The sequence below is a fragment of the Pan troglodytes genome, chromosome 5 (genome assembly GCF_028858775.2).
Source record: "Pan troglodytes isolate AG18354 chromosome 5, NHGRI_mPanTro3-v2.0_pri, whole genome shotgun sequence".
NCBI classification, from domain to species: Eukaryota; Metazoa; Chordata; class Mammalia; order Primates; family Hominidae; genus Pan; species Pan troglodytes.
In genome coordinates this window covers 180405060-180415860 of record NC_072403.2, presented here as the reverse complement: position 1 = coordinate 180415860, position 10801 = coordinate 180405060, and positions in this window count along the sequence as shown.

The window sequence follows — 10801 nt, the reverse complement described above, 5'->3', positions numbered from 1 at the left end:
AGACAGCATGGTGTCATTTATAGAAAACCCACCAAGAGGCCAACTAACCTACAATACTGCATGGCGGGACATGTTAGGAGGTGGTGGGGGCGGTGACAGGAAGGAATGCACCAGAAACATGTGGGTGACAGGTCTGTGCCTACTTGCTAACGGGTGTCTCCATGTGTCAGAATTCTGTCTGCAGCCTGGTAAAAGCAGGTTGTGGAAAGATGCGATACCCTTCCCCTCCCTCTTGTTATTCTTAGAACTGACATATCCTGAACAGAGCCTAGCAAATGGTAATAATCAGATGGGTTGGGTCCGTGTACAGCATCAACCTGCTGTTTTCTGTTTGTTTGCCTGTTTTGTTTGTGCTTGTGAGTTCTCTGTCAAGGCCATACCTTGGACATTTGGGGACTCACAGCTGGGGCAAATGAAGAGGTGAAAACGCTCTCAGTCCTCCTTTGCTATCAGGTCAAGAACTAAATTACAGAAAGATCCTAAGAAAATCAATGTCATCCATGCTCGTTTGAATAGTTTGCCCCATAGAATAAGTAAAAAACAAACATAAAAAGACCCACAAGTCCTCTTTTGAAGTCTTTCTTTTCATTTTATATTATTTTTTTCCAGATAATTTGCAGATTGCAATCTCACCTTTTCAAAGCAATTGGACGCGTCTTCATACCAAATTTCACTCAAGGGAACCTGTGTGCTCGTCTGCAATGCACTCTGGGCAGAGAACCTGTGTGCAAGTCTGCAATGCACTCTGGGCAGGGAACCTGTGTGCTAGTCTGCAATGCACTCTGGGCAGGGAACCTGTGTGCAAGTCTGCAATGCACTCTGGGCAGGGAACCTGTGTGCTCGTCTGCAATGCACTCTGGGTAGGGAACCTGTGTGCTCGTCTGCAATGCACTCTGGGCAGGGAACCTGTGTGCTCGTCTGCAATGCACTCTGGGCAGGGAACCTGTGTGCTCGTCTGCAATGCACTCTGGGCAGGGAACCTGTGTGCTAGTCTGCAATGCACTCTGGGCAGGGAACCTGTGTGCTCGTCTGCAATGCACTCTGGGCAGGGAACCTGTGTGCTAGTCTGCAATGCACTCTGGGCAGGGAACCTGTGTGCTCATCTGCAATGCACTCTGGGCAGAGAACCTGTGTGCAAATCTGCAATGCACTCTGGGCAGGGAACCTGTGTGCAAGTCTGCAGTGCACTCTGGGTAGGGAACCTGTGTGCAAGTCTGCAATGCACTCTGGGCAGGGAACCTGTGTGCTCGTCTGCAATGCACTCTGGGCAGGGAACCTGTGTGCTCATCTGCAATGCACTCTGGGCAGGGAACCTGTGTGCTCGTCTGCAATGCACTCTGGGCAGGGAACCTGTGTGCTCATCTGCAATGCAGTCTAGGCAGGGAACCTGTGTGCTCGTCTGCAATACACTCTGGGCAGGGAACCTGTGTGCTCGTCTGCAATACACTCTGGGCAGGGAACCTGTGTGCAAGTCTGCAATGCACTCTGGGCAGGGAACCTGTGTGCTCGTCTGCAATGCACTCTGGGCAGGGAACCTGTGTGCTCATCTGCAATGCAGTCTAGGCAGGGAACCTGTGTGCTCGTCTGCAATACACTCTGGGCAGGGAACCTGTGTGCTCGTCTGCAATACACTCTGGGCAGGGAAACTGTGTGCAAGTCTGCAATACACTCTGGGCTTTATGTCTAAAGGTATGGTCCTTTGCTTTATTCTCTACCTTTGCCCTAAGAGATAAGCATTGCTTGGAGTAGTTCCATAGCAATTATCATTAATCTTGTTGTGTAATTGTAGAAAGGTCTCCTAACCTCTAAATCATCTTATTTCTTCAGTCAGTCAGCAGGGTTTTTTGCAAGCGGAATGCAGAAGCCATGTAAGGCCACAGAACAGTTACAGACGATGAGGAACAGTGAGCATCCCCCTCCCATTCAGTGGGAGCCACCTGCGCCGGCCCACCCCACAGACCACAGCGAGGATGCGCGCCTAAGAACGGTGGTGGTTGGAACTAAGGTATGAGGACTATACACCATAAATATTCCTGAATTACTTAGTTCAGAGGTAGAGAGAGTTAACATAACTGCTTCTTTTAATTATATGATCTGAAGTATACACGAGAATAATCACCAAACTCCCATGCTAGGCGATATGGTGTGGGTCTGTGTCTCCGCCCGAATCTCACATTCAAGTGTAATCCCCAGTGCTGGAGGTGGGGCTGGTGGGAGGAGCTGGATCGGGGGGTGGATCTTCCATGAATGCCTTAGCGCCCTCCCCTCCATGCTGTTCTCTTGAGGGAGTTCTCAGGAGATCTGGCTGTTTAAAGGGCGCGGCACTTCCTGCCTCTCTCTCTAGCTCCTGCTTCGGCTTTGCCTTCCACCATGAATGAAAGCTCCCTAAACCCTCCCCGGAAGCAGACGCCACCATGCCTCCTGCATAGCCTGTAGAGGAAACCTCTTCTTTTCCTTATAAACTAAACCTCTTTTCCTTAAAAATTACCCAGCCTCAGGTATTTCTTGACAGCAATGCGAGAATGGACTAATAACACCAGGTATACGCCAACAGTAGAATAAATATTCATTTAATCCGATACAAAATTTTTAACAGTTATACAATTACATATATTCCCCCAAAAGTTTATTATTTCTCAAAGATTAAGGTGTATCCTTACTTTGTAGTCATAACTGAGTGTCTGCTTGTTAATGGTATTGCAGTTTATATAAAATAAAAATGGTGGAAACAGCGTGTGCTACTTTCTGGACTTGCTGCCCCCTGTGGGGTGTGTGTGCATCTGCAAGTGAACCTGTGGTCTGTGTCTCTCCTGTAGCTGCTCAGACCACTGGAAGGCACTGCCTTCCCTGGCCTAAGCATCAACGCTCGTTTTTATCTCCATGAACTTCAATAAGCTTCCTTCTAAAATACATAATTCACATGTAAAGAAATTATTCCTTCTGTATTTTAATTTCCTCTCAATCACTTAGGGTCCTCACAATGAACAAGATTTTGGTGCTAATTTTCTATTGCTAGTGACCTCACACATTACTGAGCTCTACCCCTTGCATTGAGTGGCCACAGATTTCCTCTATTTCATGTTATTTTTGACATCCTCTCCTGTAACTTTAATACAGAGCTCTTACATACCAATAATAAATATCTCGAGTAAATTTTTGATAAATATTTAAACAGATAATACCAGAGAAGGTGGACAAATATATAACACGTGTCAAAAAAGTTCAATCTTAATACTAATCCACGGGAGTGACCCCCTCCTTTCTTGGGGGAAATTTCTTTGAAGTTCAGTGGAACTTCCTGTGCAAATGTCCCATCTTTTTGCTGCTCTCTAGAGACAGGATGATAGCAAGTTTTACTCCCAAATCTTTAAATCTACAGTTTATACTGAAAAACTAAACTATGTAAAATTCATCAGTCACCTCATAAACATTAAGATACCTTGGGAAACTCATACAAAAGTAATGGTTTAAACATGACTTCAGACTTAGTAAATCATCCTTTTAGTTTTGCAAAACAAAGTAAAACATCCATTATATTTAAAATCTCTATTATATCAAATGTGGGGCACATCAGACAACTGAAATGTCACCAGCCACAAGCAGCCCATGAAGAAGCGTGTGTGTTGAGCGTCCTGCTGGCAGAGGTGTATGGCCGCTCCATCTCTGAGTACATTTCACAGCTTGTACCATTTACATGTCACCGCCTTAAGGCAGAGCTCTCATTCCCCTTCTTAAGCAGGTAGTTGGAATCACGTGGAGCTGTGAATTACACAATCCATTAACAGCTTCTCCTCGCCCTACAGGGAGGCGACTCCCATTGTTCTCAACGAACAGCTGCATGCAACAGAACTCCATGCCCGGGAACCAAACGAAGATGGAGCCAAATGACAGTAACCGCCATCATCTGAGCCGTAGACACGCCGAAGTCCTACCACGAAGTAACCACCACCACCTGAGCCGTAGACACGCCGAAGTCCTACCACGAAGTAACCGCCACCACCTGAGCCGTAGACACGCCGAAGTCCTACCACGAAGTCTACAGGGGGGAAATTATGAGCTTCTGATAATATTTTATGCGATTCTTTTATACATAAAGGAAAGTCATCTGCTGACTGATGAACTTAGGCAGCACCTACCAGCATAATCCCAATGTGCCTTTAGCAGCAATATAATTATGAACTTCATATGGTTGCTTCGTCATGCAGAGAAGTCACATATATTTGCTGTAACTTTATTAACAGCCATTTCCTTTAATAAAACTAAATAAGCTGCTATAGTGTTTATCGAGTTGTAGATGAGGAGTACCTATAACTTCTCCCACTTTAAAATTTCTCTTGACTACTCACAGATGCGAGGCCTGAAGACTAGATGAAGTTGGTGGCTTTATTTTATACTTCAAGGAGAGTCACTAATTGTTAAACTTTTGATTTAACGACACATTTAATGCTTTAATAATTTACCCATATGTAACTAGTATTAACGTTGTAAATGTGTAATGTTTCACACCTTTCTATGCACAAACTACCCATGTACACCACACGCACACACACACACATGCACACACATGCACAATTTTTAATTAAGCCAATGTTTTCTAATCTGGTCTTTTGTCCTAAAAAAAATTATGAACAATTTTCCATGTCAACAATATCTGTGTACTTTAGTGAATGCCATCCTGAGATGCCAGAGTGAGTGATCAGTATGAGGAGAGATGAAACGGGTCAGCGGCAGAGGCTGCAAAATCCAAGGACAGTGCCAGGCATGCAAGCGTTGTGCAATATGGAGAGCAGGTCAAAGCAGCAGGGACGGGGAGTCCATTTAGCCAGTGCCACGGTGCCAGAATAATCAACCACATGGGAAAGATGCTAGACTCCTACATCATACCACATGCAAAAAGAAATTCTGGGTGAATGAGAGATATACATTTAATATTAGAATGTGTGTAATATCAGAATAAAATGTACCGAAGTATTGCCTTCATGTTGAAATGGGAGAAAACTTTACGATGGCACAGGAGTTATGAAACACATTAAAAAAGGAAAAGAATTACATGCTGATAAGTCAAAGTTACCACGAAGCTGTGGAAAAAGATAGATTGGGGGAAAACATGTGTAACACACATGGCAGAAAACTGGCAGTAACCTGCATCTACAACAAGATCGCACAAATTAATAAGATTTAAACGATGAAAAAAATGATATGTGTACACGATTCCCAGTGAAAGACACAGAGCTTGCTGACGTACACACGGAAAGGTGCTCAAACTCACTGCAAGTCACGGCACCGCATGCTGAATAAATACTGAGATGCCATTTATTTACGACTCAAATCCAGGGGAAAAAAGTTGTAAAATGATGACATTGGTGTCAGCAACATATTGGGTGTGGAGTTAGCCCTATAACACATTGCTTGTTATGGCAACAATAAGAACTAATTGCACAATAATAAAATAAAACTACACATGCCCACTGACATCAGGAATCCCATCTTAGAGAATACAGCCTATGGCAATAAAACCAACAGCACTAAGGCGATATGTATGTGCTTGGTAGCATTGCTATACGTAGTGGGAAAAAACCAACAACTGAATGTTCATCAGTAGAAAAATGATTGAAGTATATCACGTAAGGAAACACTTTTTATTAAAAGTTTATGATTTTTTATTAAAATGTTTATTTTTTATTAAAAGATGAAACTATAGAGTTATATGTACAGTATGAGTGTATAGTGTGAGTACAGGAGTGATAGATAATAGGTAGATAGAGAGAGAGATAGATTTGTGAAAGACTACACAATAAAATATGTAAGGAAGACTTGACTCAAGGACGATGGAGAGAAGACATCAAATTTTCCTTAATATCTATTGCATATTGTATATTATTTTGTAATAAAAACACTTCAAAATATTTAAAAAATTATACAGCACAGGAGATGATTTAAAAGACCACGGTGCAGTTTTTTAATGTTCTTTGAGCTCAATGACGAACCAATTACCATGTCTTTATGCAGCAAGTATTACTAGACAGCTACCTCAAACCAGGTATATTGTTCTAAGTGTCTAAAATACATCAGTAAAAAAACTAAAGGTCTCTAATCGCACCACTCTTACAGTCTAGTGGGGAAGGACAAACAAGGAGTAATCATCATTTTAAAAAGGCAAACTATGAAGTATGCGAGGAGATAATGTGCTTTGAAAACAACAGTGCAGGTGAGGGCTCAGGAGGCTGCAGAGTGGATGGGAACCCTCCCAGAAGAGGGCACAGCATGGAGCTGAGAGGGCACAGCATGGAGGGAGGGCTCAGGAGGCTGCAGGGTGGACGGGAGCCCTCCCAGAAGAGGGCACAGCATGGAGGTGACAGGGCACAGCATGGAGGGAGGGCTCAGGAGGCTGCAGGGTGGATGGGAACCCTCCCAGAAGAGGGCACAGCATGGAGCTGAGAGGGCACAGCATGGAGGGAGGGCTCAGGAGGCTGCAGGGTGGATGGGAACCCTCCCAGAAGAGGGCACAGCATGGAGCTGAGAGGGCACAGCATGGAGGGAGGGCTCAGGAGGCTGCAGAGTGGATGGGAACCCTCCCAGAAGAGGGCACAGCATGGAGGTGATAGGGCACAGCATGGAGGTGAGAGGGTACAGCATGGAGGGAGGGCTCAGGAGGCTGCAGAGTGGATGGGAACCCTCCCAGAAGAGGGCACAGCATGGAGCTGAGAGGGCACAGCATGGAGGGAGGGCTCAGGAGGCTGCAGAGTGGATGGGAGCCCTCCCGGAAGAGGGCACAGTATGGAGGTGAGAGGGCACAGCATGGAGGGAGGGCTCAGGAGGCTGCAGGGTGGACGGGAGCCCTCCCAGAAGAGGGCACAGCATGGAGGTGAGAGGGTACAGCATGGAGGGAGGGCTCAGGAGGCTGGAGGGTGGACGGGAGCCCTCCCAGAAGAGGGCACAGCATGGAGGTGAGAGGGCACAGCATGGAGGGAGGGCTCAGGAGGCTGGAGGGTGGACGGGAGCCCTCCCAGAAGAGGGCACAGCATGTGCAAAGGTCTCGGGCATCTGAGAAACAGCAGATGCAGGGAGTGAGATGAGACAAGGGGAGGAGAAGGGGTCCGAAGGAAGAGGGTCTCAAGGGCCATCATAACCTACAGCTTTTCTCTGCGTGAAGCTGGGGGCCGTGCCAGGGTTTTGAGCAGAGAAGTGACAAGGTCTGACACCCACTGTTGTGTTCAAAACAGGCCATGTGGGGGAAAGCACAGGAGCAGGAGGGCCTGTTGGGGATCCCTGCAGTGGAGCAGGCAGAACAAGGGTTCCTGGTGACCCAGGGCTGAGAGGTCATTGGACGATTCCAGTCCATAGCACGCTGCTTAGTTGGAGCTCGGTATTTTCAAGAAGTTTGCTATTGATGTGGTATTAGTCTGTTTTTACACTGCTACAAAGATACTACCGAAGACTGGGTAATTTATCAACAAAAGAGGTTTAATTGACTCACAGTTCCACATGGCTGGGGAGGCCTCAGGAAACTTACGATCATGATGGAAGGGGAAGCAGCCCTTTCTTCACAAGGTGGCAGGGGAGAGAAGAGTGAATGAAGGAACTTCCAGCCACTTATAAAACCATCAGCTCTTGTGAGAACCCACTCACTATCACGAAAACAGCATGGGGGAAACCCCATGATCCAATCACCTCCCACCAACACCTGGGGATTACAAGTCAAGATGGGGTTTGGGTGGGGCCACAAAGCCTAAACATATCAGGTGTTTAATGGCTAATATTTAAACAACAGTAATGTTTATTTATTTATTTAATGACGTTGTATCCTTATAAACAGTGGTTAAAGACCAAAAATCACTCTCTGGAGCACCAGTTTTAATAATCTCATTTATTCTACATATATATCATGATTTATTCAACCAAGTACTTACATAGATTGCTTCCAAATTTTGCAGTTATAAAGAGTGTTCAAATAAGCAGCCTTACAGAGTCATCTTAGAATGTTCTGCTGATCGGTTCTTTAGAATGCATTGCTAGAAGTGAATCACGGAGCATGTTCATTTTAAGGCTTTTGACCATTCTGCCGAATTGCCCTCCAGGAATTTTCTCCTGATTTGCAGTCCCACTAGCAGTCTGTTGCAAGAGGGTACATTTCCTCCCTAGCAATGGGTGTTATTATTATGGTTGTTCTTTTTGATCTCTGCCAATCTGATTGGGGAGAAGGAAGTTTTCTAATTTGATAAATCGTGTGTGTATTAATGTTGGCTTACTGCACAAGTAAATTGATCAACAAGAAAGTAACTTAACTCAATAGAGAAAGTGACCCACAGCCACAGCAAACTTACAAAAAAAAAGTTTCAATTCTCTTATGCCTCTAAATGGACCCTGCTGACAGGCATGCACGCTTTACACGTACTTATAGTCATAATGTAGTTACAATTTTACATGCGGTTTCTTCTTCCTGGCACTTGGCATCTTATAAACATTTTCTTCATTGCTATGTAGTATTCCAAATTATAACTGTAACGGTTATGCGATACGTAGTAATTGACTAAATTGTGTACTTTAGGAACCTCTGATGATGATCAAAGAAAAGGAGGGGAGAAGGCCTGTCCCTCAGAGCTGGACTTGCTGTCACCTCTGTGGAGTTTACGAGGGACATGAGAAGGAGACGCATGCCTAACTATGTGAGCCTTGAAAAGAAAGTCAAAGGTAGAGAAATAGAAAAGCAGACATCACACAACATGGGTAATTTAGAAAATACAAACAAAATTAGTATTCAGAGAGAGATCCAAGAAGCGATTGCATCCAGAAAATAAAAATTGTAAAATATGAACGTGACCCAGAGGCTAACAAAGACCTATTAAAAATTAAAAATATGATCAATAAAATAATAGAAGTGCTGGAAGCCAAAATTGAACAAAATATTCAAAAACAAAAAGTAAGATAGGAAATATGACAGAAAAAATAAAATCAGAAAGGCTTAATCATGGTAGTCCAAACGAGAATTAAAATGTTGCAATAAGGAGACAGAAGAGATAAATAAAAAGGAGAAATTATCAAAGAAATAGAGAAGAATTTTTCTAGAGTCAAAGAACAAAGCTCCTTTCATGTTGAAGTTTACCAAATGCTGAGTGTGATGATTAATTTTATGTGTCAACCTAATGCCTGCTGAGCCACAGGCATTTGGTCCAATGTTATTCCGGATGTTTCTGTGAGGGCGTTTTCAGATAAGATTAACATTTACATCGGTGGACTCTGAGTAAAGCAAATTGTCCTGCCTGATGTGGGAGGCCCTCATCCAATCAGTTGAAATCGTGAAGAGGAAAAATCCGACCTCCCTTCACCAAGAGGGATTCTTTATCGTTGTAGGGAGAGAAAAACAAAGCTCTGATAAAATGGGCAAAGATTCCAAGTTTATGGTAAGTAAATGGTAGGACCAGTGAAACAGGAGGTGGGGTGAAGGAGTCAGAAAGCTGGTAAAATTGTAAAATTGCCACAATCTGGAAGTGAGGTGGGACCTTCCTACAAATCAGTGTGAAGACCCTTAGTCCTCCTTGTGGAGGCCTCAAAAATGTTCCCTGAGCCCAAACTCTTTCTCAGAGGCACCTGTGATAGTGCATGTCATCTTGTGTGTGTGAGAAAGAGAAAAGGAGAGAGAGTGCAAAAAATCCAGCACATCCTACAATCAACATAAATTTATATGACAAAAGGGGAGAGTACGATTGAGACAAATAAACCAAGTCTAACTTTTCCAGACCTGTTTTTTTGCCTGTGACCTTCTGAACAGGGGACAACGGCAGAACAAAGGACTATGCAATCACTGGAATTCCTGACCAAGCTCACATTCTAGGACTCAAACTGAGATTGCATCAGTGCCTTTCCTCTGGAGGCTACGCTAACAGAGCTAGTTACATCCTTCACCCCAGACAGCTCTGGAGGAGACACAGTTCATGCAGGCAGTGGTCCCACGGTTCTCCTCCAAGTCAATGCTATGACACAATCTAAGATACAGAGGACCCAATATTTACCCAGTAACAAGCTCCTGAGGACCACCAATGAGGGCTGAGCTATGCCGATAAGGGAGAGAGAAGCCAGCAAGCCAAAAACTCATTTTAAGACATTAGAGGAAATAATCCAGTGAAGCACGCCCACAGAAAATAGGCAGAAGGAAGTTGAGAAGGAAAACAGCATGCGTGGATGAGTTAGAAAGCAGACACCAACAGAGAGGACCACCAAAGCCAATAGCTCTTTCTTTGAGAAACTGATAAAACTGTGAAACCGTTGCCAAAATGTAGAGAGAGCACAAATAACCAATGATAGAAAAAATGTGAGGAGGCATCACGGCAGATTACAAGACATCTGAAGATACTAGCTCAGGTCATGATGCCAGCACACTTGAAAACGTGGACAAAAGGAACAAAACCCTATGGAATAATACATCTGCAACAAACTGACTTGAAAAAATAAAAAGTCTGAATAATTAAACAACTATTTAAAAGCTTGTATTCAAAATTAAAATTTTCACACACAGAAATCCCAGGTAGAGATGGCTTCATTAACAAATTCTGCCAAATATTTTAGAATAAAACGGCATGGGTCTTACACACATTTTCGCATAGACTATCAAAAGAGGGAATGCTTTCACTCTATGAGGTCAGCATACTATTGATTCCGAAAACTTGAAAAAGACAAGAAAGGAGAATTATGAGCTAATCTCCTTGGGAATATAGATGCAAAACTTTAAAACCAAATACTACCCAACTAAATCTAGCAATATATAAGTGGGACAATATGTCATAACCAGGTTGATTTATTCCAG